The sequence below is a fragment of the Pleuronectes platessa genome, chromosome 21 (genome assembly GCF_947347685.1).
Source record: "Pleuronectes platessa chromosome 21, fPlePla1.1, whole genome shotgun sequence".
NCBI lineage: Eukaryota > Metazoa > Chordata > Actinopteri > Pleuronectiformes > Pleuronectidae > Pleuronectes > Pleuronectes platessa.
The window spans coordinates 19,503,685-19,528,544 of NC_070646.1; the positions used below are offsets into that span (position 1 = coordinate 19,503,685).

A 24,860-nucleotide genomic window follows, 5' to 3' on the forward strand; every position below is an offset into this window, starting at 1 on the left:
TTGCTCCTGCCCTGACTAGTGATTGGCTTTTAAGCCTTTTTAAGCGATACATCCCTGAACCAATTACATTGGGTCCAAAAAGCTGACTCTGCTTTCTCACCAAGTCTCCCAGAGGATCTTGAGTGAAAACCAGTTTCAGTTTTTGACAAACGCTTCTGATTCAATTTGGAATCCAGTTGAAGCTCATTGTGACCCCGTGCAGAGTCATGCATGATCACTTCACAAGGCAGTGAGTCATCAGAGCGGTTTTGCACACTTGTCAAACTCTGCCAGGCCATTCCCTCAGTTTCATTGACCCAGTGTAGAATTCACCTTTAAAACTCCACAATTGTTTGAGTGTTTGCTTTTCTACAAGGTAAGAACAGAGTGCACCGTTCCCAGCGGCACTGCAATGCTAGGTCGATGCGTGGAGAGAAGGGAGCAAGCTCCAAAAATCTGCTTAATACGTAGTCCTCATATAGAGGACATATCAGATATTAAACTGAAAAGAACAGATACTACACTTGATCTTAGCCAAAAGGCCGAGAAGCGATAATCCACAAGTGTTGGATGTCCACGCCAAGCTCTTGGCGCAAATCTCCCTTGCTGTGGTACCCCGTTTGTAGGTGTGCATAACAATGGCTGCTGCTCATCACCTCCGCCTAAGCTCTCCTTTGTGGACACTTGATTTCTGACCTAGACAATTCTTTGACTTTTCACAATTTCATAAGGCTCAGCCATAAAGCAAAGCCTGCCAAAATTAGATTCAACTCATGTTTGTTCCTCTCCACGGAAGTCTTTAGTAAAAGGCGAAAGACTTGTGCGTTATGAAGAGAAACCAGAGTCAGCATGGCCCTCTGTTCGAGAGCAGCGGAGGAGCCTCTCCGTCACAGTCACCACCTACGCGGTGGGCCTCTCTTTGCTTTCCGCATGTCAGATTCTAGTATACAACATTCCCACCACGCCCCCATCTGCCAACCAAAATTATACAAGTCTTTATTTGCTCCTGCCCTGACTAGTGATTGGCTTTTAAGCCTTTTTAAGCGATACATCCCTGAACCACTTACATTGGGTCCAAAAAGCTGACTCTGCTTTCTCACCAAGTCTCCCAGAGGATCTTGAGTGAAAACCAGTTTCAGTTTTTGACAATCGCTTCTGATTCAATTTGGAATCCAGTTGAAGCTCATTGTGACCCCGTGCAGAGTCATGCATGATCACTTCACAAGGCAGTGAGTCATGAGAGCGGTTTTGAACACTTGTCAAACTCTGCCAGGCCATTCCCTCAGTTTCATTGACCCAGTGTAAAATTCACCTTTAAAACTCCACAATTGTTTGAGTGTTTGCTTTTCTACAAGGTAAGAACAGAGTGCACCGTTCCCAGCGGCACTGCAATGCTAGGTCGATGCGTGGAGAGAAGGGAGCAAGCTCCAAATTTCTGCTCCTCTTGCCAAAAATCTGCTTAATATGTAGCCCTCATATAAAGGACATATCAGATATTAAACTGATAAGAACAGATACTACACTTGATCTTAGCCAAAAGGCCGAGAAGCGATAATCCACAAGTGTTGGATGTCCACGCCAAGCTCTTGGCGCAAATCTCCCTTGCTGTGGTACCCCGTTTGTAGGTGTGCATAACAATGGCTGCTGCTCATCACCTCCGCCTAAGCTCTCCTTTGTGGACACTTGATTTCTGACCTAGACAATTCTTTGACTTTTCACAATTTCATAAGGCTCAGCCATAAAGCAAAGCCTGCCAAAATTAGATTCAACTCATGTTTGTTCCTCTCCACGGAAGTCTTTAGTAAAAGGCGAAAGACTTGTGCGTTATGAAGAGAAACCAGAGTCAGCATGGCCCTCTGTTCGAGAGCAGCGGTGGAGCCTCTCGGTCACAGTCACCACCTACGCGGTGGGCCTCTCTTTGCTTTCCGCATGTCAGATTCTAGTATACAACATTCCCACCACGCCGCCATCTGCCAACCAAAATTATACAAGTCTTTATTTGCTCCTGCCCTGACTAGTGATTGGCTTTTAAGCCTTTTTAAGCGATACATCCCTGAACCACTTACATTGGGTCCAAAAAGCTGACTCTGCTTTCTCACCAAGTCTCCCAGAGGATCTTGAGTGAAAACCAGTTTCAGTTTTTGACAAACGCTTCTGATTCAATTTGGAATCCAGTTGAAGCTCATTGTGACCCCGTGCAGAGTCATGCATGATCACTTCACAAGGCAGTGAGTCATCAGAGCGGTTTTGCACACTTGTCAAACTCTGCCAGGCCATTCCCTCAGTTTCATTGACCCAGTGTAGAATTCACCTTTAAAACTCCACAATTGTTTGCTTTTCTACAAGGTAAGAACAGAGTGCACCGTTCCCAGCGGCACTGCAATGCTAGGTCGATGCGTGGAGAGAAGGGAGCAAGCTCCAAATTTCTGCTCCTCTTGCCAAAAATCTGCTTAATATGTAGCCCTCATATAAAGGACATATCAGATATTAAACTGATAAGAACAGATACTACACTTGATCTTAGCCAAAAGGCCGAGAAGCGATAATCCACAAGTGTTGGATGTCCACGCCAAGCTCTTGGCGCAAATCTCCCTTGCTGTGGTACCCCGTTTGTAGGTGTGCATAACAATGGCTGCTGCTCATCACCTCCGCCTAAGCTCTCCTTTGTGGACACTTGATTTCTGACCTAGACAATTCTTTGACTTTTCACAATTTCATAAGGCTCAGCCATAAAGCAAAGCCTGCCAAAAATAGATTCAACTCATGTTTGTTCCTCTCCACGGAAGTCTTTAGTAAAAGGCGAAAGACTTGTGCGTTATGAAGAGAAACCAGAGTCAGCATGGCCCTCTGTTCGAGAGCAGCGGTGGAGCCTCTCCGTCACAGTCACCACCTACGCGGTGGGCCTCTCTTTGCTTTCCGCATGTCAGATTCTAGTATACAACGTTCCCACCACGCCGCCATCTGCCAACCAAAATTATACAAGTCTTTATTTGCTCCTGCCCTGACTAGTGATTGGCTTTTAAAGCCTTTTTAAGCGATACATCCCTGAACCAATTACATTGGGTCCAAAAAGCTGACTCTGCTTTCTCACCAAGTCTCCCAGAGGATCTTGAGTGAAAACCAGTTTCAGTTTTTGACAAACGCTTCTGATTCAATTTGGAATCCAGTTGAAGCTCATTGTGACCCCATGCAGAGTCATGCATGATCACTTCACAAGGCAGTGAGTCATCAGAGCGGTTTTGCACACTTGTCAAACTCTGCCAGGCCATTCCCTCAGTTTCATTGACCCAGTGTAGAATTCACCTTTAAAACTCCACAATTGTTTGAGTGTTTGCTTTTCTACAAGGTAAGAACAGAGTGCACCGTTCCCAGCGGCACTGCAATGCTAGGTCGATGCGTGGAGAGAAGGGAGCAAGCTCCAAAAATCTGCTTAATATGTAGTCCTCATATAGAGGACATATCAGATATTAAACTGAAAAGAACAGATACTACACTTGATCTTAGCCAAAAGGCCGAGAAGCGATAATCCACAAGTGTTGGATGTCCACGCCAAGCTCTTGGCGCAAATCTCCCTTGCTGTGGTACCCCGTTTGTAGGTGTGCATAACAATGGCTGCTGCTCATCACCTCCGCCTAAGCTCTCCTTTGTGGACACTTGATTTCTGACCTAGACAATTCTTTGGCTTTTCACAATTTCATAAGGCTCAGCCATAAAGCAAAGCCTGCCAAAAATAGATTCAACTCATGTTTGTTCCTCTCCACGGAAGTCTTTAGTAAAAGGCGAAAGACTTGTGCGTTATGAAGAGAAAGCAGAGTCAGCATGGCCCTCTGTTCGAGAGCAGCGGTGGAGCCTCTCGGTCACAGTCACCACCTACGCGGTGGGCCTCTCTTTGCTTTCCGCATGTCAGATTCTAGTATACAACGTTCCCACCACGCCGCCATCTGCCAACCAAAATTATACAAGTCTTTATTTGCTCCTGCCCTGACTAGTGATTGGCTTTTAAGCCTTTTTAAGCGATACATCCCTGAACCACTTACATTGGGTCCAAAAAGCTGACTCTGCTTTCTCACCAAGTCTCCCAGAGGATCTTGAGTGAAAACCAGTTTCAGTTTTTGACAATCGCTTCTGATTCAATTTGGAATCCAGTTGAAGCTCATTGTGACCCCGTTCAGAGTCATGCATGATCACTTCACAAGGCAGTGAGTCATCAGAGCGGTTTTGCACACTTGTCAAACTCTGCCAGGCCATTCCCTCAGTTTCATTGACCCAGTGTAGAATTCACCTTTAAAACTCCACAATTGTTTGAGTGTTTGCTTTTCTACAAGGTAAGAACAGAGTGCACCGTTCCCAGCGGCACTGCAATGCTAGGTCGATGCGTGGAGAGAAGGGAGCAAGCTCCAAATTTCTGCTCCTCTTGCCAAAAATCTGCTTAATATGTAGCCCTCATATAAAGGACATATCAGATATTAAACTGATAAGAACAGATACTACACTTGATCTTAGCCAAAAGGCCGAGAAGCGATAATCCACAAGTGTTGGATGTCCACGCCAAGCTCTTGGCGCAAATCTCCCTTGCTGTGGTACCCCGTTTGAAGGTGTGCATAACAATGGCTGCTGCTCATCACCTCCGCCTAAGCTCTCCTTTGTGGACACTTGATTTCTGACCTAGACAATTATTTGACTTTTCACAATTTCATAAGGCTCAGCCATAAAGCAAAGCCTGCCAAAAATAGATTCAACTCATGTTTGTTCCTCTCCACGGAAGTCTTTAGTAAAAGGCGAAAGACTTGTGCGTTATGAAGAGAAACCAGAGTCAGCATGGCCCTCGGTTTGAGAGCAGCGGTGGAGCCTCTCGGTCACAGTCACCACCTACGCGGTGGGCCTCTCTTTGCTTTCCGCATGTCAGATTCTAGTATACAACATTCCCACCACGCCGCCATCTGCCAACCAAAATTATACAAGTCTTTATTTGCTCCTGTCCTGACTAGTGATTGGCTTTTAAGCCTTTTTAAGCGATACATCCCTGAACCAATTACATTGGGTCCAAAAAGCTGACTCTGCTTTCTCACCAAGTCTCCCAGAGGATCTTGAGTGAAAACCAGTTTCAGTTTTTGACAAACGCTTCTGATTCAATTTGGAATCCAGTTGAAGCTCATTGTGACCCCGTGCAGAGTCATGCATGATCACTTCACAAGGCAGTGAGTCATCAGAGCGGTTTTGCACACTTGTCAAACTCTGCCAGGCCATTCCCTCAGTTTCGTTGACCCAGTGTAGAATTCACCTTTAAAACTCCACAATTGTTTGCTTTTCTACAAGGTAAGAACAGAGTGCACTGTTCCCAGCGGCACTGCAATGCTAGGTCGATGCGTGGAGAGAAGGGAGCAAGCTCCAAATTTCTGCTCCTCTTGCCAAAAATCTGCTTAATATGTAGTCCTCATATAGAGGACATATCAGATATTAAACTGATAAGAACATATACTACACTTGATCTTAGCCAAAAGGCCGAGAAGCGATAATCCACAAGTGTTGGATGTCCACGGCAAGCTCTTGGCGCAAATCTCCCTTGCTGTGGTACCCCGTTTGTAGGTGTGCATAACAATGGCTGCTGCTCATCACCTCCGCCTAAGCTCTCCTTTGTGGACACTTGATTTCTGACCTAGACAATTCTTTGACTTTTCACAATTTCACAAGGCTCAGCCATAAAGCAAAGCCTGCCAAAAATAGATTCAACTCATGTTTGTTCCTCTCCACGGAAGTCTTTAGTAAAAGGCGAAAGACTTGTGCGTTATGAAGGGAAACCAGAGTCAGCATGGCCCTCTGTTCGAGAGCAGCGGTGGAGCCTCTCGGTCACAGTCACCACCTACGCGGTGGGCCTCTCTTTGCTTTCCGCATGTCAGATTCTAGTATACAACATTTCCACCACGCCGCCATCTGCCAACCAAAATTATACAAGTCTTTATTTGCTCCTGCCCTGACTAGTGATTGGCTTTTAAGCCTTTTTAAGCGATACATCCCTGAACCAATTACATTGGGTCCAAAAAGCTGACTCTGCTTTCTCACCAAGTCTCCCAGAGGATCTTGAGTGAAAACCAGTTTCAGTTTTTGACAAACGCTTCTGATTCAATTTGGAATCCAGTTGAAGCTCATTGTGACCCCGTGCAGAGTCATGCATGATCACTTCACAAGGCAGTGAGTCATCAGAGCGGTTTTGCACACTTGTCAAACTCTGCCAGGCCATTCCCTCAGTTTCGTTGACCCAGTGTAGAATTCACCTTTAAAACTCCACAATTGTTTGCTTTTCTACAAGGTAAGAACAGAGTGCACCGTTCCCAGCGGCACTGCAATGCTAGGTCGATGCGTGGAGAGAAGGGAGCAAGCTCCAAATTTCTGCTCCTCTTGCCAAAAATCTGCTTAATATGTAGTCCTCATATAGAGGACATATCAGATATTAAACTGATAAGAACATATACTACACTTGATCTTAGCCAAAAGGCCGAGAAGCGATAATCCACAAGTGTTGGATGTCCACGGCAAGCTCTTGGCGCAAATCTCCCTTGCTGTGGTACCCCGTTTGTAGGTGTGCATAACAATGGCTGCTGCTCATCACCTCCGCCTAAGCTCTCCTTTGTGGACACTTGATTTCTGACCTAGACAATTCTTTGACTTTTCACAATTTCACAAGGCTCAGCCATAAAGCAAAGCCTGCCAAAAATAGATTCAACTCATGTTTGTTCCTCTCCACGGAAGTCTTTAGTAAAAGGCGAAAGACTTGTGCGTTATGAAGAGAAACCAGAGTCAGCATGGCCCTCTGTTCGAGAGCAGCGGTGGAGCCTCTCGGTCACAGTCACCACCTACGCGGTGGGCCTCTCTTTGCTTTCCGCATGTCAGATTCTAGTATTCAACATTCCCACCACGCCGCCATCTGCCAACCAAAATTTTACAAGTCTTTATTTGCTCCTGCCCTGACTAGTGATTGGCTTTTAAGCCTTTTTAAGCGATACATCCCTGAACCAATTACATTGGGTCCAAAAAGCTGACTCTGCTTTCTCACCAAGTCTCCCAGAGGATCTTGAGTGAAAACCAGTTTCAGTTCTTGACAAACGCTTCTGATTCAATTTGGAATCCAGTTGAAGCTCATTGTGACCCCGTGCAGAGTCATGCATGATCACTTCACAAGGCAGTGAGTCATCAGAGCGGTTTTGCACATTTGTCAAACTCTGCCAGGCCATTCCCTCAGTTCCATTGACCCAGTGTAGAATTCACCTTTAAAACTCCACAATTGTTTGCTTTTCTACAAGGTAAGAACAGAGTGCACCGTTCCCAGCGGCACTGCAATGCTAGGTCGATGCGTGGAGAGAAGGGAGCAAGCTCCAAATTTCTGCTCCTCTTGCCAAAAATCTGCTTAATATGTACTCCTCATATAGAGGACATATCAGATATTAAACTGATAAGAACAGATACTACACTTGATCTTAGCCAAAAGGCCGAGAAGCGATAATCCACAAGTGTTGGATGTCCACGCCAAGCTCTTGGCGCAAATCTCCCTTGCTGTGGTACCCCGTTTGTAGGTGTGCATAACAATGGCTGCTGCTCATCACCTCCGCCTAAGCTCTCCTTTGTGGACACTTGATTTCTGACCTAGACAATTCTTTGACTTTTCACAATTTCATAAGGCTCAGCCATAAAGCAAAGCCTGCCAAAAATAGATTCAACTCTAGTTTGTTCCTCTCCACGGAAGTCTTTAGTAAAAGGCGAAAGACTTGTGCGTTATGAAGAGAAACCAGAGTCAGCATGGCCCTCTGTTCGAGAGCAGCGGAGGAGCCTCTCGGTCACAGTCACCACCTACGCGGTGGGCCTCTCTTTGCTTTCCGCATGTCAGATTCTAGTATACAACATTCCCACCACGCCCCCATCTGCCAACCAAAATTATACAAGTCTATATTTGCTCCTGCCCTGACTAGTGATTGGCTTTTAAGCCTTTTTAAGCGATACATCCCTGAACCACTTACATTGGGTCCAAAAAGCTGACTCTGCTTTCTCACCAAGTCTCCCAGAGGATCTTGAGTGAAAACCAGTTTCAGTTTTTGACAAACGCTTCTGATTCAATTTGGAATCCAGTTGAAGCTCATTGTGACCCCGTGCAGAGTCATGCATGATCACTTCACAAGGCAGTGAGTCATCAGAGCGGTTTTGCACACTTGTCAAACTCTGCCAGGCCATTCCCTCAGTTTCATTGACCCAGTGTAGAATTCACCTTTAAAACTCCACAATTGTTTGCTTTTCTACAAGGTAAGAACAGAGTGCACCGTTCCCAGCGGCACTGCAATGCTAGGTCGATGCGTGGAGAGAAGGGAGCAAGCTCCAAATTTCTGCTCCTTTTGCCAAAAATCTGCTTAATATGTAGTCCTCATATAGAGGACATATCAGATATTAAACTGATAAGAACAGATACTACACTTGATCTTAGCCAAAAGGCCGAGAAGCGATAATCCACAAGTGTTGGATGTCCACGCCAAGCTCTTGGCGCAAATCTCCCTTGCTGTGGTACCCCGTTTGTAGGTGTGCATAACAATGGCTGCTGCTCATCACCTCCGCCTAAGCTCTCCTTTGTGGACACTTGATTTCTGACCTAGACAATTCTTTGACTTTTCACAATTTCATAAGGCTCAGCCATAAAGCAAAGCCTGCCAAAAATAGATTCAACTCATGTTTGTTCCTCTCCACGGAAGTCTTTAGTAAAAGGCGAAAGACTTGTGCGTTATGAAGAGAAACCAGAGTCAGCATGGCCCTCTGTTCGAGAGCAGCGGTGGAGCCTCTCGGTCACAGTCACCACCTACGCGGTGGGCCTCTCTTTGCTTTCCGCATGTCAGATTCTAGTATACAACATTCCCACCACGCCGCCATCTGCCAACCAAAATTTTACAAGTCTTTATTTGCTCCTGCCCTGACTAGTGATTGGCTTTTAAGCCTTTTTAAGCGATACATCCCTGAACCAATTACATTGGGTCCAAAAAGCTGACTCTGCTTTCTCACCAAGTCTCCCAGAGGATCTTGAGTGAAAACCAGTTTCAGTTTTTGACAAACGCTTCTGATTCAATTTGGAATCCAGTTGAAGCTCATTGTGACCCTGTGCAGAGTCATGCATGATCACTTCACAAGGCAGTGAGTCATCAGAGCGGTTTTGCACACTTGTCAAACTCTGCCAGGCCATTCCCTCAGGTCCATTGACCCAGTGTAGAATTCACCTTTAAAACTCCACAATTGTTTGCTTTTCTACAAGGTAAGAACAGAGTGCACCGTTCCCAGTGGCACTGCAATGCTAGGTCGATGTGTGGAGAGAAGGGAGCAAGCTCCAAATTTCTGCTCCTCTTGCCAAAAATCTGCTTAATATGTAGTCCTCATATAGAGGACATATCAGATATTAAACTGATAAGAACAGATACTACACTTGATCTTAGCCAAAAGGCCGAGAAGCGATAATCCACAAGTGTTGGATGTCCACGCCAAGCTCTTGGCGCAAATCTCCCTTGCTGTGGTACCCCGTTTGTAGGTGTGCATAACAATGGCTGCTGCTCATCACCTCCGCCTAAGCTCTCCTTTGTGGACACTTGATTTCTGACCTAGACAATTCTTTGACTTTTCACAATTTCATAAGGCTCAGCCATAAAGCAAAGCCTGCCAAAAATAGATTCAACTCTAGTTTGTTCCTCTCCACGGAAGTCTTTAGTAAAAGGCGAAAGACTTGTGCGTTATGAAGAGAAACCAGAGTCAGCATGGCCCTCTGTTCGAGAGCAGCGGAGGAGCCTCTCGGTCACAGTCACCACCTACGCGGTGGGCCTCTCTTTGCTTTCCGCATGTCAGATTCTAGTATACAACATTCCCACCACGCCCCCATCTGCCAACCAAAATTATACAAGTCTTTATTTGCTCCTGCCCTGACTAGTGATTGGCCTTTAAGCCTTTTTAAGCGATACATCCCTGAACCACTTACATTGGGTCCAAAAAGCTGACTCTGCTTTCTCACCAAGTCTCCCAGAGGATCTTGAGTGAAAACCAGTTTCAGTTTTTGACAAACGCTTCTGATTCAATTTGGAATCCAGTTGAAGCTCATTGTGACCCCGTGCAGAGTCATGCATGATCACTTCACAAGGCAGTGAGTCATCAGAGCGGTTTTGCACACTTGTCAAACTCTGCCAGGCCATTCCCTCAGTTTCATTGACCCAGTGTAGAATTCACCTTTAAAACTCCACAATTGTTTGCTTTTCTACAAGGTAAGAACAGAGTGCACCGTTCCCAGCGGCACTGCAATGCTAGGTCGATGCGTGGAGAGAAGGGAGCAAGCTCCAAATTTCTGCTCCTTTTGCCAAAAATCTGCTTAATATGTAGTCCTCATATAGAGGACATATCAGATATTAAACTGATAAGAACAGATTTTTTTTTTTTTTTTTTTGGAATTTTATTTTATTTTATTCACTCATGAGCAGAACAATACTTTACAATACAAGGATTAACAGCTCTCCACACCTTAAGAACTCCAGGATTCTATCGGATTAAAATAAAATAAGAGGAATTACTATACAATCAAGAAAGACTCTTCATGAGTTCAGTCTTGTATGTTAGGAGGCCTGGGACAGTCTACAAATTGTCAAAAATATCTTTCCATCGATCTTTAATTGAGTCGATGCCCCATTTGCTCGCCTCCATTTTAAGTTTTCTCCGCATGATGTCCTCAATACTTTGTATAGTGTTTTCTATCGACCACTTTTCCGTCTCATTTATTATACTACATCTTACCTCCCATAGCTTAGCCTTCACAATTGTTGCAAGTTCTAAGGCTTTGCACACACCTTTGTCCCCCTCTAACCTAAAATCCATGAACTGAACTTTTTTCCAATTCACCTCTTTTAGAAAACCGAATCTTTGGCCCAATTTCTTCCACAATTGTTTTGCAAAGGGACATTCAAATAATGCATGTTCCACAGTTTCTACCCCATTGCATCCAGGTCTTGGGCATATCTTATTTAATGTTAAATTGTGATTAAATAGCGTATTCCTCACAGGTAATTTCCTGTGAAGCACCAACCAATTAAAATCTCTTAATCTGTTTTCTAGACTCTTGCATTGGGTTCTTCTCCACACATCACTATGAACATGCAAACCATCTTTAGGGTCGAACTTAGCAATCAACGTTGCATACAGCTTTTTGTGATTAACTACTGCATCTCTCTTCCAACACTCCTTGTATTTCTTTGCCCAACTTATCATTTTTTTATAATGATCTGGCATGACCTCTGCTTTGGGAAAACTGTTTTCCCATTTCACCACAATAGGTCTCAGATGGATAGAAAGCCAGAATTTAATCAATGGTTGGCATTTGTGTTCCGGTGGGTTTAACATTATTCTACATATATTTGAAAAAAATAAAACTTTGAACTTCAAACCTAAATTGGGCATGTCCCTACCACCTCTTTCAACTGGCTGATACATTGTCGCTCTTTTAATGTATTCATACCCTCCCCATATGAACTGAAACAGAGCTTTTTGAAGCTTTAAACAAACTAAAGCCGGCATGGGGAAAACATAAGCCACATGAAGTAATGTCGGCAATAAATCAGATTTAATAACCAAAATCTTACCACTAATGGACAGCCTTCTTAATTTCCACATATTTATTTTTTTCAGCACTTTTCCCAATTTTGTCTCCCAATTAGTTTCTCCATCATTGTCATTTCCAAAGGATATGCCCAGTAGAGTCATTGGCCCTGCACACAGAGAGAACCCTAGAGGGTTATCAACTCTGTCCTTCCACTTTCCAAAGTATTTAATTTGGGATTTTCCTGTATTAACTCTAGAACCCGAAGCAACTGAGAATGTGTCGATGACCTGCATAGCTTCCTGCAGACAGAAATCATCTTTTAAGTACAGTACAGTGTCATCTGCATACTGGGATATGGTCAAAGATTCCCCACCAGGCAGCTGTATACCCTTGATGTTAACATTTTTCCTAATTGCACATGCTAGCGTTTCAATGAATACCACATACAAGGGGGCTGATGCTGGACATCCCTGTCTGACCCCTCTTGTTTGTTTAAAGAACTCACCAAGGTTGCCATTAACATTAACACTGCTTCCAACTTCTGTGTATAAAATCTTCAACCAGCTCCTGAATCTAACACCGAAGCCAAATTTCTTTAGTGTCCTAAACAAAAATTGGTGATCAACTCTGTCAAAAGCTTTTTCCTGGTCAAGACTGAGGACAATTAGTGGCATATTTCTGTCCTGAGAATAAGATAATAAATCTCTATGCATTTGTAAATTCCAGTTCAATTGCCTGCCAGGTACTGCACATGTCTGATCTGAGCCGATGATTAAGGGTAGAAAGGACACCAAACGGTTTGTCAAAACCTTACTAAAAATCTTATAATCTGTACAAAGCATTGTTAGAGGCCTGTAGTTTGATATTTTGTTGACATCACCTTTTTTAAACAGCAGGGATATCACCCCTTTTCTCATGGATTCCCCCATAATCCCAGATGTACATATATAAGTGAACAACTCTAACAGCCATGGCCCAATGTCTTCCCAAAATATTATATAAAATTCTTTTGTGATCCCATCTATTCCTGGCACCTTGCCCTTTTTCAAAGACATGGTTGCCCTCAGGATTTCTTCTAAAGTAAAATCTTTATCTAACTCTGTTCTCAGATCTTCAGGTATGAATCTGTCTATATTATCTAACAATGTTGTACCTTTCATGTAGTTAACCTTTTCTGCACTAAAAAACGTAGAAAAATGATTAGAGATAACTTGAGCAATACCATCAGGATCGTTAATCTCCTCACCTGTATCATTTAAAACGGAAACTATACTCCTCCTCTTTGCCTGTGCTTTGGACTGTCTAAAGAAGTAGGGGGAACACTTTTCGTCACTCTCCCACTTCTCTCTAAGACACCGGAATTTATAAGCCTCTGCTCTGTTGTGAAAAAACAATCTCTGTTTATTTTGCAAGTGTTTCAGCAAGTCCTTATCAATTCGTCCACCTGCATTTCTCTGTTCCATTAATTTATTTACGGCTTTTTGCAGTCGGTAGTATACTTTAAATTCGTCTTTCCTAGATTCTTTTGAATAGTTCTGTGTGTAGTATCTGATACGCAGCTTTGTGTTTTCCCACCATTCACAGACATTATCATAAAATACCCTCATATGAAGGCACTCTTTTAGAAACCACTTAAGAGCTACCCTAAACTGCTGGACCTCTAGAATATTGTTGTTTAATTTCCAGTACCCTTTACCACTTTTGATCATCTTTGAGGTTAGTTTTACTGAGAGCATGTTGTGATCTGTGTAAAAAACCGGTGATACTTTCGCCCCTGTCACCTTAAATTCTACCGGACAAAATATATAGTCTATCCTACTCTTCGCCCCTCTACTATTTGACCATGTGAAGCCAAGATCGTCTGGGTTAGCTTTTTTATACGAGTCCACCAAATTATACTTGGTTACAATATTTATTAAACTGGCCTCGGCCTTGCTGCCCTCACTTTGGGAATTGAAGTCTCCTCCAATTACCACATGGCGGTTGGTCATGAAGACAGTGTCCAGACTAAGAAAAAGCTCCCTTCTCTCCTTGGGAGAAGAGTGGGCATATATGTTAATAACTCTTAACTCCTTTCCCTTCCAGTCAATATCTGTAACCAAAACCCTCCCCTGTACTACTGAAAAACTGCCAACCACTTGAACTTCATTATTCCCACATAGTGTTCCCACCCCAGATGAATGGACACCCCCAATGCTCCACCTAGATTCGCCTTTGGTCCACTCTTTTGAGAATAGGTTCACGTCATCTTCATTTTTCAAGTGGACCTCTTGCATAAGGCATAAAGAAAAGTTAATTGAACATAAATGAGAAAAGACCACTTCCCTTTTGGCCTTGTTCCTCAAACCTCTAACATTTAGGGAAATTATATGTAATGAGGACATCCTGGTAAATGAGGAATGGGACAAAGAAAACAGACAAACAAACCATCATAATTTTTAACTTCACATTCAATTTCAAATGCCTTCCCTATGTGTCTCTTCCTCGGGCACCGAGTGCCCTGAGTTGTGAATGTTACCCTCTGGAGGCAATGAGCATTGCTCTGAAACAAAATCCCTGTCGGAGTTGGCCGTGTTCGGAGCCAGGGACTCCACCAGTACACACCCAGACGGGGGCATGCTGCCGTCAGAGTCTGTCACCTCAGTCTGCACTGAAATTTGTCCATGTTCTCCACCCTCCAGCCCATCCACCCTGGCTGCAGCCTCCACATCCTGGTCGCTGTTCACCTGCAGCCCCTCCATCTCCCCTTCCTCCTGCGACTCCTCCACAACCCCAGAAAGAACACTGAACACGCTTTCCACTCCCAGGGGCACAGCGCTTGTCTCGATCCTCCTTTTTTTTCCCTTGCCTCCTCTGCTTTCCACTGTGGTCCACTCAGGAACAGGTGGGCTCTCTTCTGAGGTTGCAGTCTCTTCCCCCTTCTTCTTCTCTGGAGGAGGTGCTCGTTCAGGTGGATCGACCACATTTGCCTCAATCTCATTGTCACCAAACATTTGATCAATCACTTCGTTTATTGCTCTCAGGGAGGAGGAGGCGTCAGGTTCTTCGCGCATTGGCCGCCTTACAATGTTCGCATAAGAGGAGCGGACCTCAGGGCAGTGCTTAATTAGATGTCCTTCAGAGCCACAAAGATTGCACTTTCTGGGACGGTCGCAAGTCTCCATTTTGTGTCCTAGACCCTTGCAGTTTCTGCACCTCACCTGCGTGCAGGATTCTGCTGTGTGACCAAAGTCCATGCATTTTCTGCAGTAAAGAGGCTGGCCCAAGTAGTACAGATATCCTCTATTTGTGCCAATGGTGAAGGAGGCAGGGGGGTGGTGGAAGCCATCGTGACCATCTTTGTCTTCCTTCAGCCGTACACGACATTGCCTTTTTCCAGTCCAAAGGTCAAGAGAGTCCCTGATTTCCCTCATGCTCGAAATCACTGTCACATGCTTAGAAAGGAAGTATCTGGTTGCTTCTTCAGTTACCCAGGGATTATAGTTGTGGATTGTGATAACCCGCTCACCTGTTCGGCAAAGGCTTTGCATCTGGTACTCCCTCAGTGGTCCATCAGCCAAACGATCCGCCAACCTTTTCGTTTCCTCCATCTTGGTTAGATTGTAGAACGTAACGTCAAAAAAACGGTCAGTGGCATTTCTCTGCAAGCAGAGGAGATCATCTATCTTGAGGGACAAGGCTCCAAAAAGAATATTAGATCCAAAATCTCTCCTCTCCAAAAAAACTTCTGTACTCTTCCAAATGAATCTCAAAGTATTTTTCAGCACGGGAAGTACCTGCTGTGAAACTGTTGCTGACGTCATTATGACAATCCACGTCCGCAATCCCTTCTCACCTGGCTAGATCTTAGCCAAAAGGCCGAGAAGCGATAATCCACAAGTGTTGGATGTCCACGCCAAGCTCTTGGCGCAAATCTCCCTTGCTGTGGTACCCCGTTTGTAGGTGTGCATAACAATGGCTGCTGCTCATCACGTCCGCCTAAGCTCTCCTTTGTGGACACTTGATTTCTGACCTAGACAATTCTTTGACTTTTCACAATTTCATTTTTTTTTTGTGATCAACTTTTTATTTTACTGAGAAATGTAGCAAGGTACAGATCAATGTTACAGTAATCAATAACAACATATATATTCACATGTACTCATACCTGTCAATGTATATAGACACACAAAGGTAAACAATAAAGGAAAAATAATAACTAGGAATAAGTCAAATAGTAAAATAGAAAAAATATATATATATGAAAATATTAAATAAACAAACACAAATATACAATAGGTCATTAATACAAAAACAATAACATATGTATGACTTTTCACAATTTCATAAGGCTCAGCCATAAAGCAAAGCCTGCCAAAAATAGATTCAACTCTAGTTTGTTCCTCTCCACGGAAGTCTTTAGTAAAAGGCGAAAGACTTGTGCGTTATGAAGAGAAACCAGAGTCAGCATGGCCCTCTGTACGAGAGCAGCGGAGGAGCCTCTCGGTCACAGTCACCACCTACGCGGTGGGCCTCTCTTTGCTTTCCGCATGTCAGATTCTAGTATACAACATTCCCACCACGCCCCCATCTGCCAACCAAAATTATACAAGTCTTTATTTGCTCCTGCCCTGACTAGTGATTGGCTTTTAAGCCTTTTTAAGCGATACATCCCTGAACCACTTACATTGGGTCCAAAAAGCTGACTCTGCTTTCTCACCAAGTCTCCCAGAGGATCTTGAGTGAAAACCAGTTTCAGTTTTTGACAAACGCTTCTGATTCAATTTGGAATCCAGTTGAAGCTCATTGTGACCCCGTGCAGAGTCATGCATGATCACTTCACAAGGCAGTGAGTCATCAGAGCGGTTTTGCACACTTGTCAAACTCTGCCAGGCCATTCCCTCAGTTTCATTGACCCAGTGTAGAATTCACCTTTAAAACTCCACAATTGTTTGCTTTTCTACAAGGTAAGAACAGAGTGCACCGTTCCCAGCGGCACTGCAATGCTAGGTCGATGCGTGGAGAGAAGGGAGCAAGCTCCAAATTTCTGCTCCTCTTGCCAAAAATCTGCTTAATATGTAGTCCTCATATAGAGGACATATCAGATATTAAACTGATAAGAACAGATACTACACTTGATTGTGAGCCTTTGCAGGTATAAATCTTTATTTTTCATAACCTACCCGGTCTATATTGCAATATTAAAGGTTAAAAAAAAACTAAAACAAAAAACAAAAACAAACCAAAGAAATCCCTTTGACCTCACTCTTAGTTCACCATATGTACCCAAACCCTCCCTTCCACCTTTCTAGGGCTGCATGCTTCCCCCACTTCTCCATGTCCCTTTTGATTTTTCCCTTTACCTCAGCTTCCACCCTCCTCATGATCCCTTCCACACCGTTGTCTTTATTTCTCTTTACCAGATCTTGCCTGGCCGACCACATAATCCTCTTTGTACTACTAATGATATACCACATTGGGAAATTTCCTGAGCCTAAACCTCTTTCAACCCTGTCCCAGTTCAAATTAAATCCTCGGACTACCTGCCCTAGCCGTTCCCCCACTTTACCCCATACTACCTTTGCAATTGGACAGTCCCACATGACATGCCTAACCGTTTCCTCCCCTGGACAGGTTTTCCGAGGGCACACAGGGGATCTTGCCAACCCATGCCGGTACATGGTTTCCCGCACTGGCAGGCATTTGTGCAGGCATAACCAATTTATGTCTTTTAGCTCATTGTCAAGCCCCCTTGGCTGAATCCCCCTCCAAATCTCTTTCGGGGTCCCCACCACCGGAGGTGCGACCACTCCCTTGCTTACCTCTCTGTAGAGGGCTCTGTGATCTATTTTTAATTCTCTGTTTGAGGCTTCAGGATGAGCCTGCAACCACCTGGCTGCATGGTTGTAATGCCATGGCTGCTGCTCCACCCTGGGTGCCAAATTGTTCCAGACAAACAACCCCCTAGCCTGGTACGCGAAATAGAGCCGTAAAAAGTAGCCTGAGGGGTGCTCTATCGGAAATGATAGTTCCCTACACAAGGAAGAAACAAAAATGCAGTCCAGCTTCAGCGGGAGGTGTGGCACATCCCTCCCTCCTGCTTCGATACCAGCCAGCATGCGAGTCCTCGCCACATATTCGTATCCCCCCCCCCATATGAAATCGAACACGAGGCGCATGAGAGGTCTCCTCATGCTGATTGGCAGTGGGTAAATGTATGCCAAATATAGGAGGGATGGCAGAATGTCTACCTTCAGTAAAAGTACTTTCCCTATAAAGGTCAGACACCTGCTCTTCCAGAGTGCGAGCCTCTTCTGGACTGCTGTTATTCGCTTGGTCCAGTTGATCGTGGCACTGTTGGCTGTCTCAAAGCTGACCCCTAGTATCTTCAGGTGACCTGTGCAGAGCGACAACCCTCCCGGTACATCCGTCCTTTCTATCCAGCTCCCAAAGAACTTGACTGAGGACTTAGCGTGATTCAGTCTTGCTCCAGACACCCGTCCAAAGTCCTGAAAAATCTCTAAGGATCGGATCAGGCTCTCATCACTGTCCAGCAGCAGTGTGGTGTCGTCTGCATACTGTGACAGCTTGACCCGCAGGCCTCTGCTGCCGGGAACCAGGAAACCTTTCACCCCTGGGTCAGCCCTAATAGCTGCCGCCAGGGGCTCTATGTAAAGGATGTAGAGCAGCGGTGAGAGTGGGCAGCCCTGTCTTACCCCTGAATGCAACCTGAAAACTTCCCCTAAGTGACCGTTGACTGCCACTGTGCTCCCCACACCTGTGTATAATGTGCACAACCATCCGACAAAACCCTTGTTAAAGCCTAACCTTTCCAATACCCTAAACATAAAGCCCCAGTGAACCCTGTCAAAGGCCTTTGCCTGGTCGAGACCCACCACCATCAATGGCAGGTGTCTGTCTTTCGCCCAAGCGGCAGCGTCTCGTATTAGCTGGAGATTCCATCTCACAGTGCGCCCCGCCACCCCACACGTTTGGTCCACATGGACCACGTGTGGAAGCGCTGTGCCCAGACGATCCGCTAGGACCTTAGCCAGGAGTTTATAGTCAACACACAACATGGTCAGTGGCCGCCAGTTCCCGAGGTCGGTGCCATCTCCTTTTTTAAACAGAAGGGAGATCACGCCTGTAGCCATAGTCCCTCCCATTGCACCTGTGAGAAGCACTGTGGACAACACCTCCAACACTACCGGCCCGAGAATCTCCCAGAACTTGAGATAAAACTCCACCGGCAGTCCGTCGATGCCAGGCACCTTCCGCCTGTTCATTTTACCAAGGGCAACCTCGAGCTCTTTGAGGGTGAGCGGGGCCTCCAAAGTCTGTGCTATGTCCGACGGCACCTGCTTGGTCAGTAAGTTCAGGAAGTACTCCCCTCCCCCTACATCTACCTCTTTCTCCTGGAAACTTGTGCGGTAGTGGTCAGTAGCAGCCCCCACCATCTCAGCTGCCTCCGACACTACCACACCCTGCTTGTTCCTGATCCCGGTCTGTACCTGTCTTTTCCTGTCTGCCCGTATTGAGCTAAAGAAAGCAGCGGAACATGTCTCGTGCTTCTCCAGGTAATTTCGTCGTGCCAGCAACAGGTAAGCCCGGGCCCTACCCTCAAAGACCTCCCTAAGCTTTGCTTTTAGGGAGTCACAAGCCCACTGATTTACTGTGCCAGTGCTGTTTCCTTTGCTGTATTCGAGCTCGAGGAGGCGCTGTAAGCGAAACACCGCTCTCTTTGCCAACCTCGCCTTGTTTTTAGAGTAACTGTCGCAAAACATTTTCATGCGTTTCTTGGCTACTTCCCACCACTCCATCACTCCAGTACACAATGGTCTGAGTCCTAAAAGTTTTTTGAAAAACAGTTCAAAACTTCGTTTGAACATGTCCTCTTCTAGTATTTTTATATTTAGGCGCCAGTACCCACGCCCAAAAACAGGCAGGCACAGGCGCACCTCAAACAGCAGCCCATCATGGTCAGAGAAAAACACAGGGAGCAGTCGACCTGATACCAACATCATAGACTTTGAGACAAACACGTAGTCAAGACGTCTATACATACCGCGTGAATTACGCCATGTGGGACCGTCTGCCAGTGGCCTGACCATCCTCCCCCCATCTACTAACCCGTGTCTAGCCATGAGGTGGGAGATATAAATATCGCTGATGTCCCCCCCCTTGCCTAACTGCACATTGAAATCCCCACCTACAATAACCTGCCTATTGGTGGCCAGGTGTGACTCTACTAAACCAAACATTTCTTGTCTTTCCCTCTGAGTTTGTGGTCCATACACCACAACAACCCTCAGCTTGTTTGTCCCCCATGTGATGTCAGCACCCATTATCCTCCCTTGGACTATTATGAACACATCCTCCACCCTAATCTCTTTAACCCCAAACAATACCCCTACACCTGTAGAGTGGACCCCTCCCACACTCCAGATTGAATCCCCTTTCGTCCACTCCCTTGAGAATTTCGCTACATCCCCTATGTCCCTTAAATGAACCTCCTGCAATAAACAAATATCAACAAGCAGATGGTCCACAAAATCATAAACAACCCTTCTTTTAAACGTGTCCCTCATTCCTCTTACATTTAATGAAAGCATCTTTACTACAGCCATTATAATTTGTATTTTTAAATTCTTTACTGCATCAAAACAATCCCCCCCCCAAATACAACCTCCCTACGGCAAGAAGAAGTCCTCCCTCTCCATCTGGTCCGCCCAGGAAAAGGGCATTGGATTAGGCGATGTTGATGGCCTGTTGGGTCCCTCATATGCATCTTCCCCCGTAGGGGATAGTATGTTGAGCAGGTCTGGAGGTAAATCCAGCTCCAGCCCACAACATACGTTTGACAGCTCACCTGGGTCTCCTCCAATATGCTCCATAGCCTCCCCACCCTTACCTAGCCCTATGTTACCCCCTTCCTGCTCCTGATGTCCTCCCTCCTCTGCAGCCCTTCTTTGCTGCTCTACCCCACTAACCATCCCACCACCAACTCCCTTCTCTTGGTCTTGTCCCTCTGCCCCATTGCCTTCCCCCTTTGACTTTTTACTATGGCCTCCCTCCTTACTCTCTCCGCTTCTAATTGTCTTACCCCCTCCGAAAACCTGTGATCCTTTCCTTGCCCCCTTCTTGATCTTGGAGGTGGCTGGATCTGGGCTGATGGGAGGAAATTCTCCCCCTGCGTTGTCACAGGTCACCTGGGCTTCGCTCTCCCCGGTGGCACTGCCTTTTGTTCCTTTCTCCAGGGGGACTTCCTCTGTTCCAATCTCAGAAAAATGTACCGGTGTGCATAAGCCATTCTCTATAGGCACGCGTCCCTTTCCTGGATCCTTTGCTTTCTCCGGTTCTCCATTGGACTTGGCCACTTCCGCGAAGGTCCTCCTCCGGCTTGGACAGTTGCGGTACAGGTGGCCCATTTCACCTAATCCATGACAGGCCTTGGGCCCTGTGCACTCTTTAGCCTCATGGCCCCCTTGGCCACAGGTATGGCAGCCGGCTACGGAACAGCCTGCCTCTGTATGGCCAGACTGCCTGCAACGCCTACAGAAAGCTGGTTGCCGGGCGTAAAACAGGTAACCGCGGTCCCCACCAAGGCTGAAAAGAGCAGGTGGATGCTTCAGTCCTCCAGGTCCTTCTGGGTCAGGGTTCAGCAGCACTTGGAACTGCCTTCTTCCAGTCCAGAATCCCCTCATGTCTTTTACATACCTAGCACTAGTCACAACCTCTCCGTGCTGTCCCAAAAAAGCAACTAGCGCTCGGTCGGTGACGAAGGGGTTGTACGTATGCACCGTGACAGTTCTGAAATTTGGTCTGTCCAGGTTCAAAATCTTGTAACCGGCTATGAATCTTGTCCCAGCCTCCTTTCTACAGGCTTCAGCCACTCTTGAATACACATCCTCGCTTACCAGGGTAACGTCAAACGCTTTTTCTGGCTGATTCCACTGGATGCAGTATACATCTTCTACCTTCAACCTCAGTTGTTCCAAGATGACATTTTTGCAGAACCAGTCTCTCGAAATCAGGTGTTCCTCCACCGTCTCCGCCTGGAAACGTATCGTGAACCTTACACCGACCTTTGGGCTCGTCTGTTCCTTGGAGGCCGTTGGGGCCATCTTTTTGTCAGCTGTGTTCCTTCTTCGTCCAACTTTGTTGCCGTTTCTCCACTTGATCTTAGCCAAAAGGCCGAGAAGCGATAATCCACAAGTGTTGGATGTCCACGCCAAGCTCTTGGCGCAAATCTCCCTTGCTGTGGTACCCCGTTTGTAGGTGTGCATAACAATGGCTGCTGCTCATCACCTCCGCCTAAGCTCTCCTTTGTGGACACTTGATTTCTGACCTAGACAATTCTTTGACTTTTCACAATTTCATAAGGCTCAGCCATAAAGCAAAGCCTGCCAAAAATAGATTCAACTCATGTTTGTTCCTCTCCACGGAAGTCTTTAGTAAAAGGCGAAAGACTTGTGCGTTATGAAGAGAAACCAGAGTAAGCATGGCCCTCTGTTCGAGAGCAGCTGAGGAGCCTCTCGGTCACAGTCACCACCTACGCGGTGGGCCTCTCTTTGCTTTCCGCATGTCAGATTCTAGTATACAACATTCCCACCACGCCCCCATCTGCCAACCAAAATTATCCAAGTCTTTATTTGCTCCTGCCCTGACTAGTGATTGGCTTTTAAGCCTTTTTAAGCGATACATCCCTGAACCACTTACATTGGGTCCAAAAAGCTGACTCTGCTTTCTCACCAAGTCTCCCAGAGGATCTTGAGTGAAAACCAGTTTCAGTTTTTGACAAACGCTTCTGATTCAATTTGGAATCCAGTTGAAGCTCATTGTGACCCCGTGCAGAGTCATGCATGATCACTTCACAAGGCAGTGAGTCATCAGAGCGGTTTTGCACACTTGTCAAACTCTGCCAGGCCATTCCTTCAGTTTCATTGACCCAGTGTAGAATTCACCTTTAAAACTCCACAATTGTTTGAGTTTTTGCTTTTCTACAAGGTAAGAACAGAGTGCACCGTTCCCAGCAGCACTGCAATGCTAGGTCGATGCATGGAGAGAAGGGAGCAAGCTCCAAATTTCTGCTCCTCTTGCCAAAAATCTGCTTAATATGTAGTCCTCATTTAGAGGACATATCAGATAATAAACTGATAAGAACAGATACTACACTTGATCTTAGCCAAAAGGCCGAGAAGCGATAATCCACAAGTGTTGGATGTCCACGCCAAGCTCTTGGCGCAATTCTCCCTTGCTGTGGTACCCCGTTTGTAGGTGTGCATAACAATGGCTGCTGCTCATCACCTCCGCCTAAGCTCTCCTTTGTGGACACTTGATTTCTGACCTAGACAATTCTTTGACTTTTCACAATTTCATAAGGCTCAGCCATAAAGCAAAGCCTGCCAAAAATAGATTCAACTCTAGTTTGTTCCTCTCCACGGAAGTCTTTAGTAAAAGGCGAAAGACTTGTGCGTTATGAAGAGAAACCAGAGTCAGCATGGCCCTCTGTTCGAGAGCAGCGGAGGAGCCTCTCGGTCACAGTCACCACCTACGCGGTGGGCCTCTCTTTGCTTTCCGCATGTCAGATTCTAGCATACAACATTCCCACCACGCCCCCATCTGCCAACGAAAATTATACAAGTCTTTATTTGCTCCTACCCTGACTAGTGATTGGCTTTTAAGCCTTTTTAAGCGATACATCCCTGAACCACTTACATTGGGTCCAAAAAGCTGACTCTGCTTTCTCACCAAGTCTCCCAGAGGATCTTGAGTGAAAACCAGTTTCAGTTTTTGACAAACGCTTCTGATTCAATTTGGAATCCAGTTGAAGCTCATTGTGACCCCGTGCAGAGTCATGCATGATCACTTCACAAAGCAGTGAGTCATCAGAGCGGTTTTGCACACTTGTCAAACTCTGCCAGGCCATTCCCTCAGTTTCATTGACCCAGTGTAGAATTCACCTTTAAAACTCCACAATTGTTTGAGTGTTTGCTTTTCTACAAGGTAAGAACAGAGTGCACCGTTCCCAGCGGCACTGCAATGCTAGGTCGATGCATGGAGAGAAGGGAGCAAGCTCCAAATTTCTGCTCCTTTTGCCAAAAATCTGCTTAATATGTAGTCCTCATATAAAGGACATATCAGATATTAAACTGATAAGAACAGATACTACAATTGATCTTAGCCAAAAGGCCGAGAAGCGATAATCCACAAGTGTTGGATGTCCACGCCAAACTCTTGGCGCAAATCTCCCTTGCTGTGGTACCCCGTTTGTAGGTGTGCATAACAATGGCTGCTGCTCATCACCTCCGCCTAAGCTCTCCTTTGTGGACACTTGATTTCTGACCTAGACAATTCTTTGACTTTTCACAATTTCATAAGGCTCAGCCATAAAGCAAAGCCTGCCAAAAATAGATTCAACTCATGTTTGTTCCTCTCCACGGAAGTCTTTAGTAAAAGGCGAAAGACTTGTGCGTTATGAAGAGAAACCAGAGTCAGCATGGCCCTCTGTTCGAGAGCAGCGGAGGAGCCTCTCGGTAGTGATGTGTCCTCCCGTGTCGAGGCTTCGAAGCGTGTGTCGAGTAATCGAGGATGATTTTTATGAAGCGCGTATCGAGGCTTGTGTTGATGACGTATGTGATGACGTTCGAAGCCTCGCGAGCCGGCCGAGCACGTCACTGATTCAGAAAAGGGTTCGCGGGTTTGGTGTGTGATTCAAAATAAAAGGGGCCGCGAAACGCAATGGATTCCCCCCCACACTACTTGTCTTGGGACTTTATTGTGCGTTTGCTTGCAATATATTCTGAGTATTGCAGGGAGAAAAGGAATTTATTTCCTAAGTTGTACAAACTTGCGGTATCTCTTCTTTGTACCCCAGCATCATCTGTGCGCTGTGAAATGATAGTTTCTAAAGCAGGCGAAATTATTTCAAAAAAATTAATCCGCCTGAAACCCAGCACTGTTGAGAAGCTGATGTTTTTAAATAAAAATAAATTAACTGTTATCCATTTTGTACGTGTATTGGCATCACAAACATCATTAATTTGTTTATTCAATTCAAAGCCTCACACACCAAAGCCATGGTTTCATTATAATTACATTACATTTAATGTCCACTTGATGGCGCAGTAGAGCAAATGAAGCACCATGAAGCTTCGGCCCATGAGCGAACCAATTGTATGGAAAGCTTCAAAGCTTCATGAAGCTTCATCTCGCCATCACTACCTCTCGGTCACAGTCACCACCTACGCGGTGGGCCTCTCTTTGCTTTCCGCATGTCAGATTCTAGTATACAACATTCCTACCA

The 24,860-nt window shown here is 45.6% G+C and overlaps 26 non-coding genes and 2 pseudogenes across 26 annotated transcripts; all 28 read right to left on the reverse strand.

The window, feature by feature from the left end:
- Positions 1 to 361: 361 nt before the first annotated feature.
- LOC128427655 (uncharacterized) lies at positions 362 to 533 on the reverse strand (annotated as a pseudogene).
- Positions 534 to 709: 176 nt separating this feature from the next.
- LOC128427891 (U5 spliceosomal RNA) lies at positions 710 to 826 on the reverse strand. Its single transcript, XR_008333729.1, has one exon. It is a non-coding gene; the product is annotated as a U5 spliceosomal RNA (small nuclear RNA).
- A 514-nt stretch (positions 827 to 1,340) lies between these two features.
- Positions 1,341 to 1,532, reverse strand: LOC128427519 (U2 spliceosomal RNA). The gene has a single exon (XR_008333416.1). It is a non-coding gene; the product is annotated as a U2 spliceosomal RNA (small nuclear RNA).
- Positions 1,533 to 1,708: 176 nt separating this feature from the next.
- LOC128427892 (U5 spliceosomal RNA) lies at positions 1,709 to 1,825 on the reverse strand. The gene has a single exon (XR_008333730.1). It is a non-coding gene; the product is annotated as a U5 spliceosomal RNA (small nuclear RNA).
- A 506-nt stretch (positions 1,826 to 2,331) lies between these two features.
- Positions 2,332 to 2,523, reverse strand: LOC128427521 (U2 spliceosomal RNA). The gene has a single exon (XR_008333417.1). It is a non-coding gene; the product is annotated as a U2 spliceosomal RNA (small nuclear RNA).
- A 180-nt stretch (positions 2,524 to 2,703) lies between these two features.
- On the reverse strand, positions 2,704 to 2,816 carry LOC128427766 (U5 spliceosomal RNA). Its single transcript, XR_008333615.1, has one exon. It is a non-coding gene; the product is annotated as a U5 spliceosomal RNA (small nuclear RNA).
- A 515-nt stretch (positions 2,817 to 3,331) lies between these two features.
- On the reverse strand, positions 3,332 to 3,503 carry LOC128427648 (uncharacterized; annotated as a pseudogene).
- Positions 3,504 to 3,683: 180 nt separating this feature from the next.
- Positions 3,684 to 3,796, reverse strand: LOC128427894 (U5 spliceosomal RNA). The gene has a single exon (XR_008333732.1). It is a non-coding gene; the product is annotated as a U5 spliceosomal RNA (small nuclear RNA).
- Positions 3,797 to 4,310: 514 nt separating this feature from the next.
- On the reverse strand, positions 4,311 to 4,502 carry LOC128427522 (U2 spliceosomal RNA). The gene has a single exon (XR_008333418.1). It is a non-coding gene; the product is annotated as a U2 spliceosomal RNA (small nuclear RNA).
- A 180-nt stretch (positions 4,503 to 4,682) lies between these two features.
- On the reverse strand, positions 4,683 to 4,795 carry LOC128427767 (U5 spliceosomal RNA). The gene has a single exon (XR_008333616.1). It is a non-coding gene; the product is annotated as a U5 spliceosomal RNA (small nuclear RNA).
- Positions 4,796 to 5,301: 506 nt separating this feature from the next.
- LOC128427602 (U2 spliceosomal RNA) lies at positions 5,302 to 5,493 on the reverse strand. Its single transcript, XR_008333490.1, has one exon. It is a non-coding gene; the product is annotated as a U2 spliceosomal RNA (small nuclear RNA).
- Positions 5,494 to 5,673: 180 nt separating this feature from the next.
- Positions 5,674 to 5,786, reverse strand: LOC128427899 (U5 spliceosomal RNA). The gene has a single exon (XR_008333736.1). It is a non-coding gene; the product is annotated as a U5 spliceosomal RNA (small nuclear RNA).
- A 506-nt stretch (positions 5,787 to 6,292) lies between these two features.
- On the reverse strand, positions 6,293 to 6,484 carry LOC128427449 (U2 spliceosomal RNA). Its single transcript, XR_008333352.1, has one exon. It is a non-coding gene; the product is annotated as a U2 spliceosomal RNA (small nuclear RNA).
- A 180-nt stretch (positions 6,485 to 6,664) lies between these two features.
- On the reverse strand, positions 6,665 to 6,777 carry LOC128427772 (U5 spliceosomal RNA). Its single transcript, XR_008333621.1, has one exon. It is a non-coding gene; the product is annotated as a U5 spliceosomal RNA (small nuclear RNA).
- Positions 6,778 to 7,283: 506 nt separating this feature from the next.
- Positions 7,284 to 7,475, reverse strand: LOC128427447 (U2 spliceosomal RNA). The gene has a single exon (XR_008333350.1). It is a non-coding gene; the product is annotated as a U2 spliceosomal RNA (small nuclear RNA).
- Positions 7,476 to 7,655: 180 nt separating this feature from the next.
- Positions 7,656 to 7,768, reverse strand: LOC128427716 (U5 spliceosomal RNA). Its single transcript, XR_008333571.1, has one exon. It is a non-coding gene; the product is annotated as a U5 spliceosomal RNA (small nuclear RNA).
- Positions 7,769 to 8,274: 506 nt separating this feature from the next.
- LOC128427557 (U2 spliceosomal RNA) lies at positions 8,275 to 8,466 on the reverse strand. The gene has a single exon (XR_008333450.1). It is a non-coding gene; the product is annotated as a U2 spliceosomal RNA (small nuclear RNA).
- A 180-nt stretch (positions 8,467 to 8,646) lies between these two features.
- LOC128427768 (U5 spliceosomal RNA) lies at positions 8,647 to 8,759 on the reverse strand. Its single transcript, XR_008333617.1, has one exon. It is a non-coding gene; the product is annotated as a U5 spliceosomal RNA (small nuclear RNA).
- Positions 8,760 to 9,265: 506 nt separating this feature from the next.
- LOC128427562 (U2 spliceosomal RNA) lies at positions 9,266 to 9,457 on the reverse strand. Its single transcript, XR_008333455.1, has one exon. It is a non-coding gene; the product is annotated as a U2 spliceosomal RNA (small nuclear RNA).
- A 180-nt stretch (positions 9,458 to 9,637) lies between these two features.
- Positions 9,638 to 9,750, reverse strand: LOC128427717 (U5 spliceosomal RNA). The gene has a single exon (XR_008333572.1). It is a non-coding gene; the product is annotated as a U5 spliceosomal RNA (small nuclear RNA).
- Positions 9,751 to 10,256: 506 nt separating this feature from the next.
- On the reverse strand, positions 10,257 to 10,439 carry LOC128427662 (U2 spliceosomal RNA). Its single transcript, XR_008333523.1, has one exon. It is a non-coding gene; the product is annotated as a U2 spliceosomal RNA (small nuclear RNA).
- Positions 10,440 to 15,908: 5,469 nt separating this feature from the next.
- On the reverse strand, positions 15,909 to 16,021 carry LOC128427718 (U5 spliceosomal RNA). Its single transcript, XR_008333573.1, has one exon. It is a non-coding gene; the product is annotated as a U5 spliceosomal RNA (small nuclear RNA).
- A 506-nt stretch (positions 16,022 to 16,527) lies between these two features.
- Positions 16,528 to 16,713, reverse strand: LOC128427657 (U2 spliceosomal RNA). Its single transcript, XR_008333521.1, has one exon. It is a non-coding gene; the product is annotated as a U2 spliceosomal RNA (small nuclear RNA).
- A 5,227-nt stretch (positions 16,714 to 21,940) lies between these two features.
- On the reverse strand, positions 21,941 to 22,053 carry LOC128427665 (U5 spliceosomal RNA). The gene has a single exon (XR_008333525.1). It is a non-coding gene; the product is annotated as a U5 spliceosomal RNA (small nuclear RNA).
- Positions 22,054 to 22,567: 514 nt separating this feature from the next.
- On the reverse strand, positions 22,568 to 22,759 carry LOC128427565 (U2 spliceosomal RNA). The gene has a single exon (XR_008333457.1). It is a non-coding gene; the product is annotated as a U2 spliceosomal RNA (small nuclear RNA).
- Positions 22,760 to 22,939: 180 nt separating this feature from the next.
- Positions 22,940 to 23,052, reverse strand: LOC128427719 (U5 spliceosomal RNA). The gene has a single exon (XR_008333574.1). It is a non-coding gene; the product is annotated as a U5 spliceosomal RNA (small nuclear RNA).
- A 514-nt stretch (positions 23,053 to 23,566) lies between these two features.
- Positions 23,567 to 23,758, reverse strand: LOC128427570 (U2 spliceosomal RNA). The gene has a single exon (XR_008333462.1). It is a non-coding gene; the product is annotated as a U2 spliceosomal RNA (small nuclear RNA).
- Positions 23,759 to 23,938: 180 nt separating this feature from the next.
- Positions 23,939 to 24,051, reverse strand: LOC128427769 (U5 spliceosomal RNA). The gene has a single exon (XR_008333618.1). It is a non-coding gene; the product is annotated as a U5 spliceosomal RNA (small nuclear RNA).
- Positions 24,052 to 24,860: the final 809 nt, after the last annotated feature.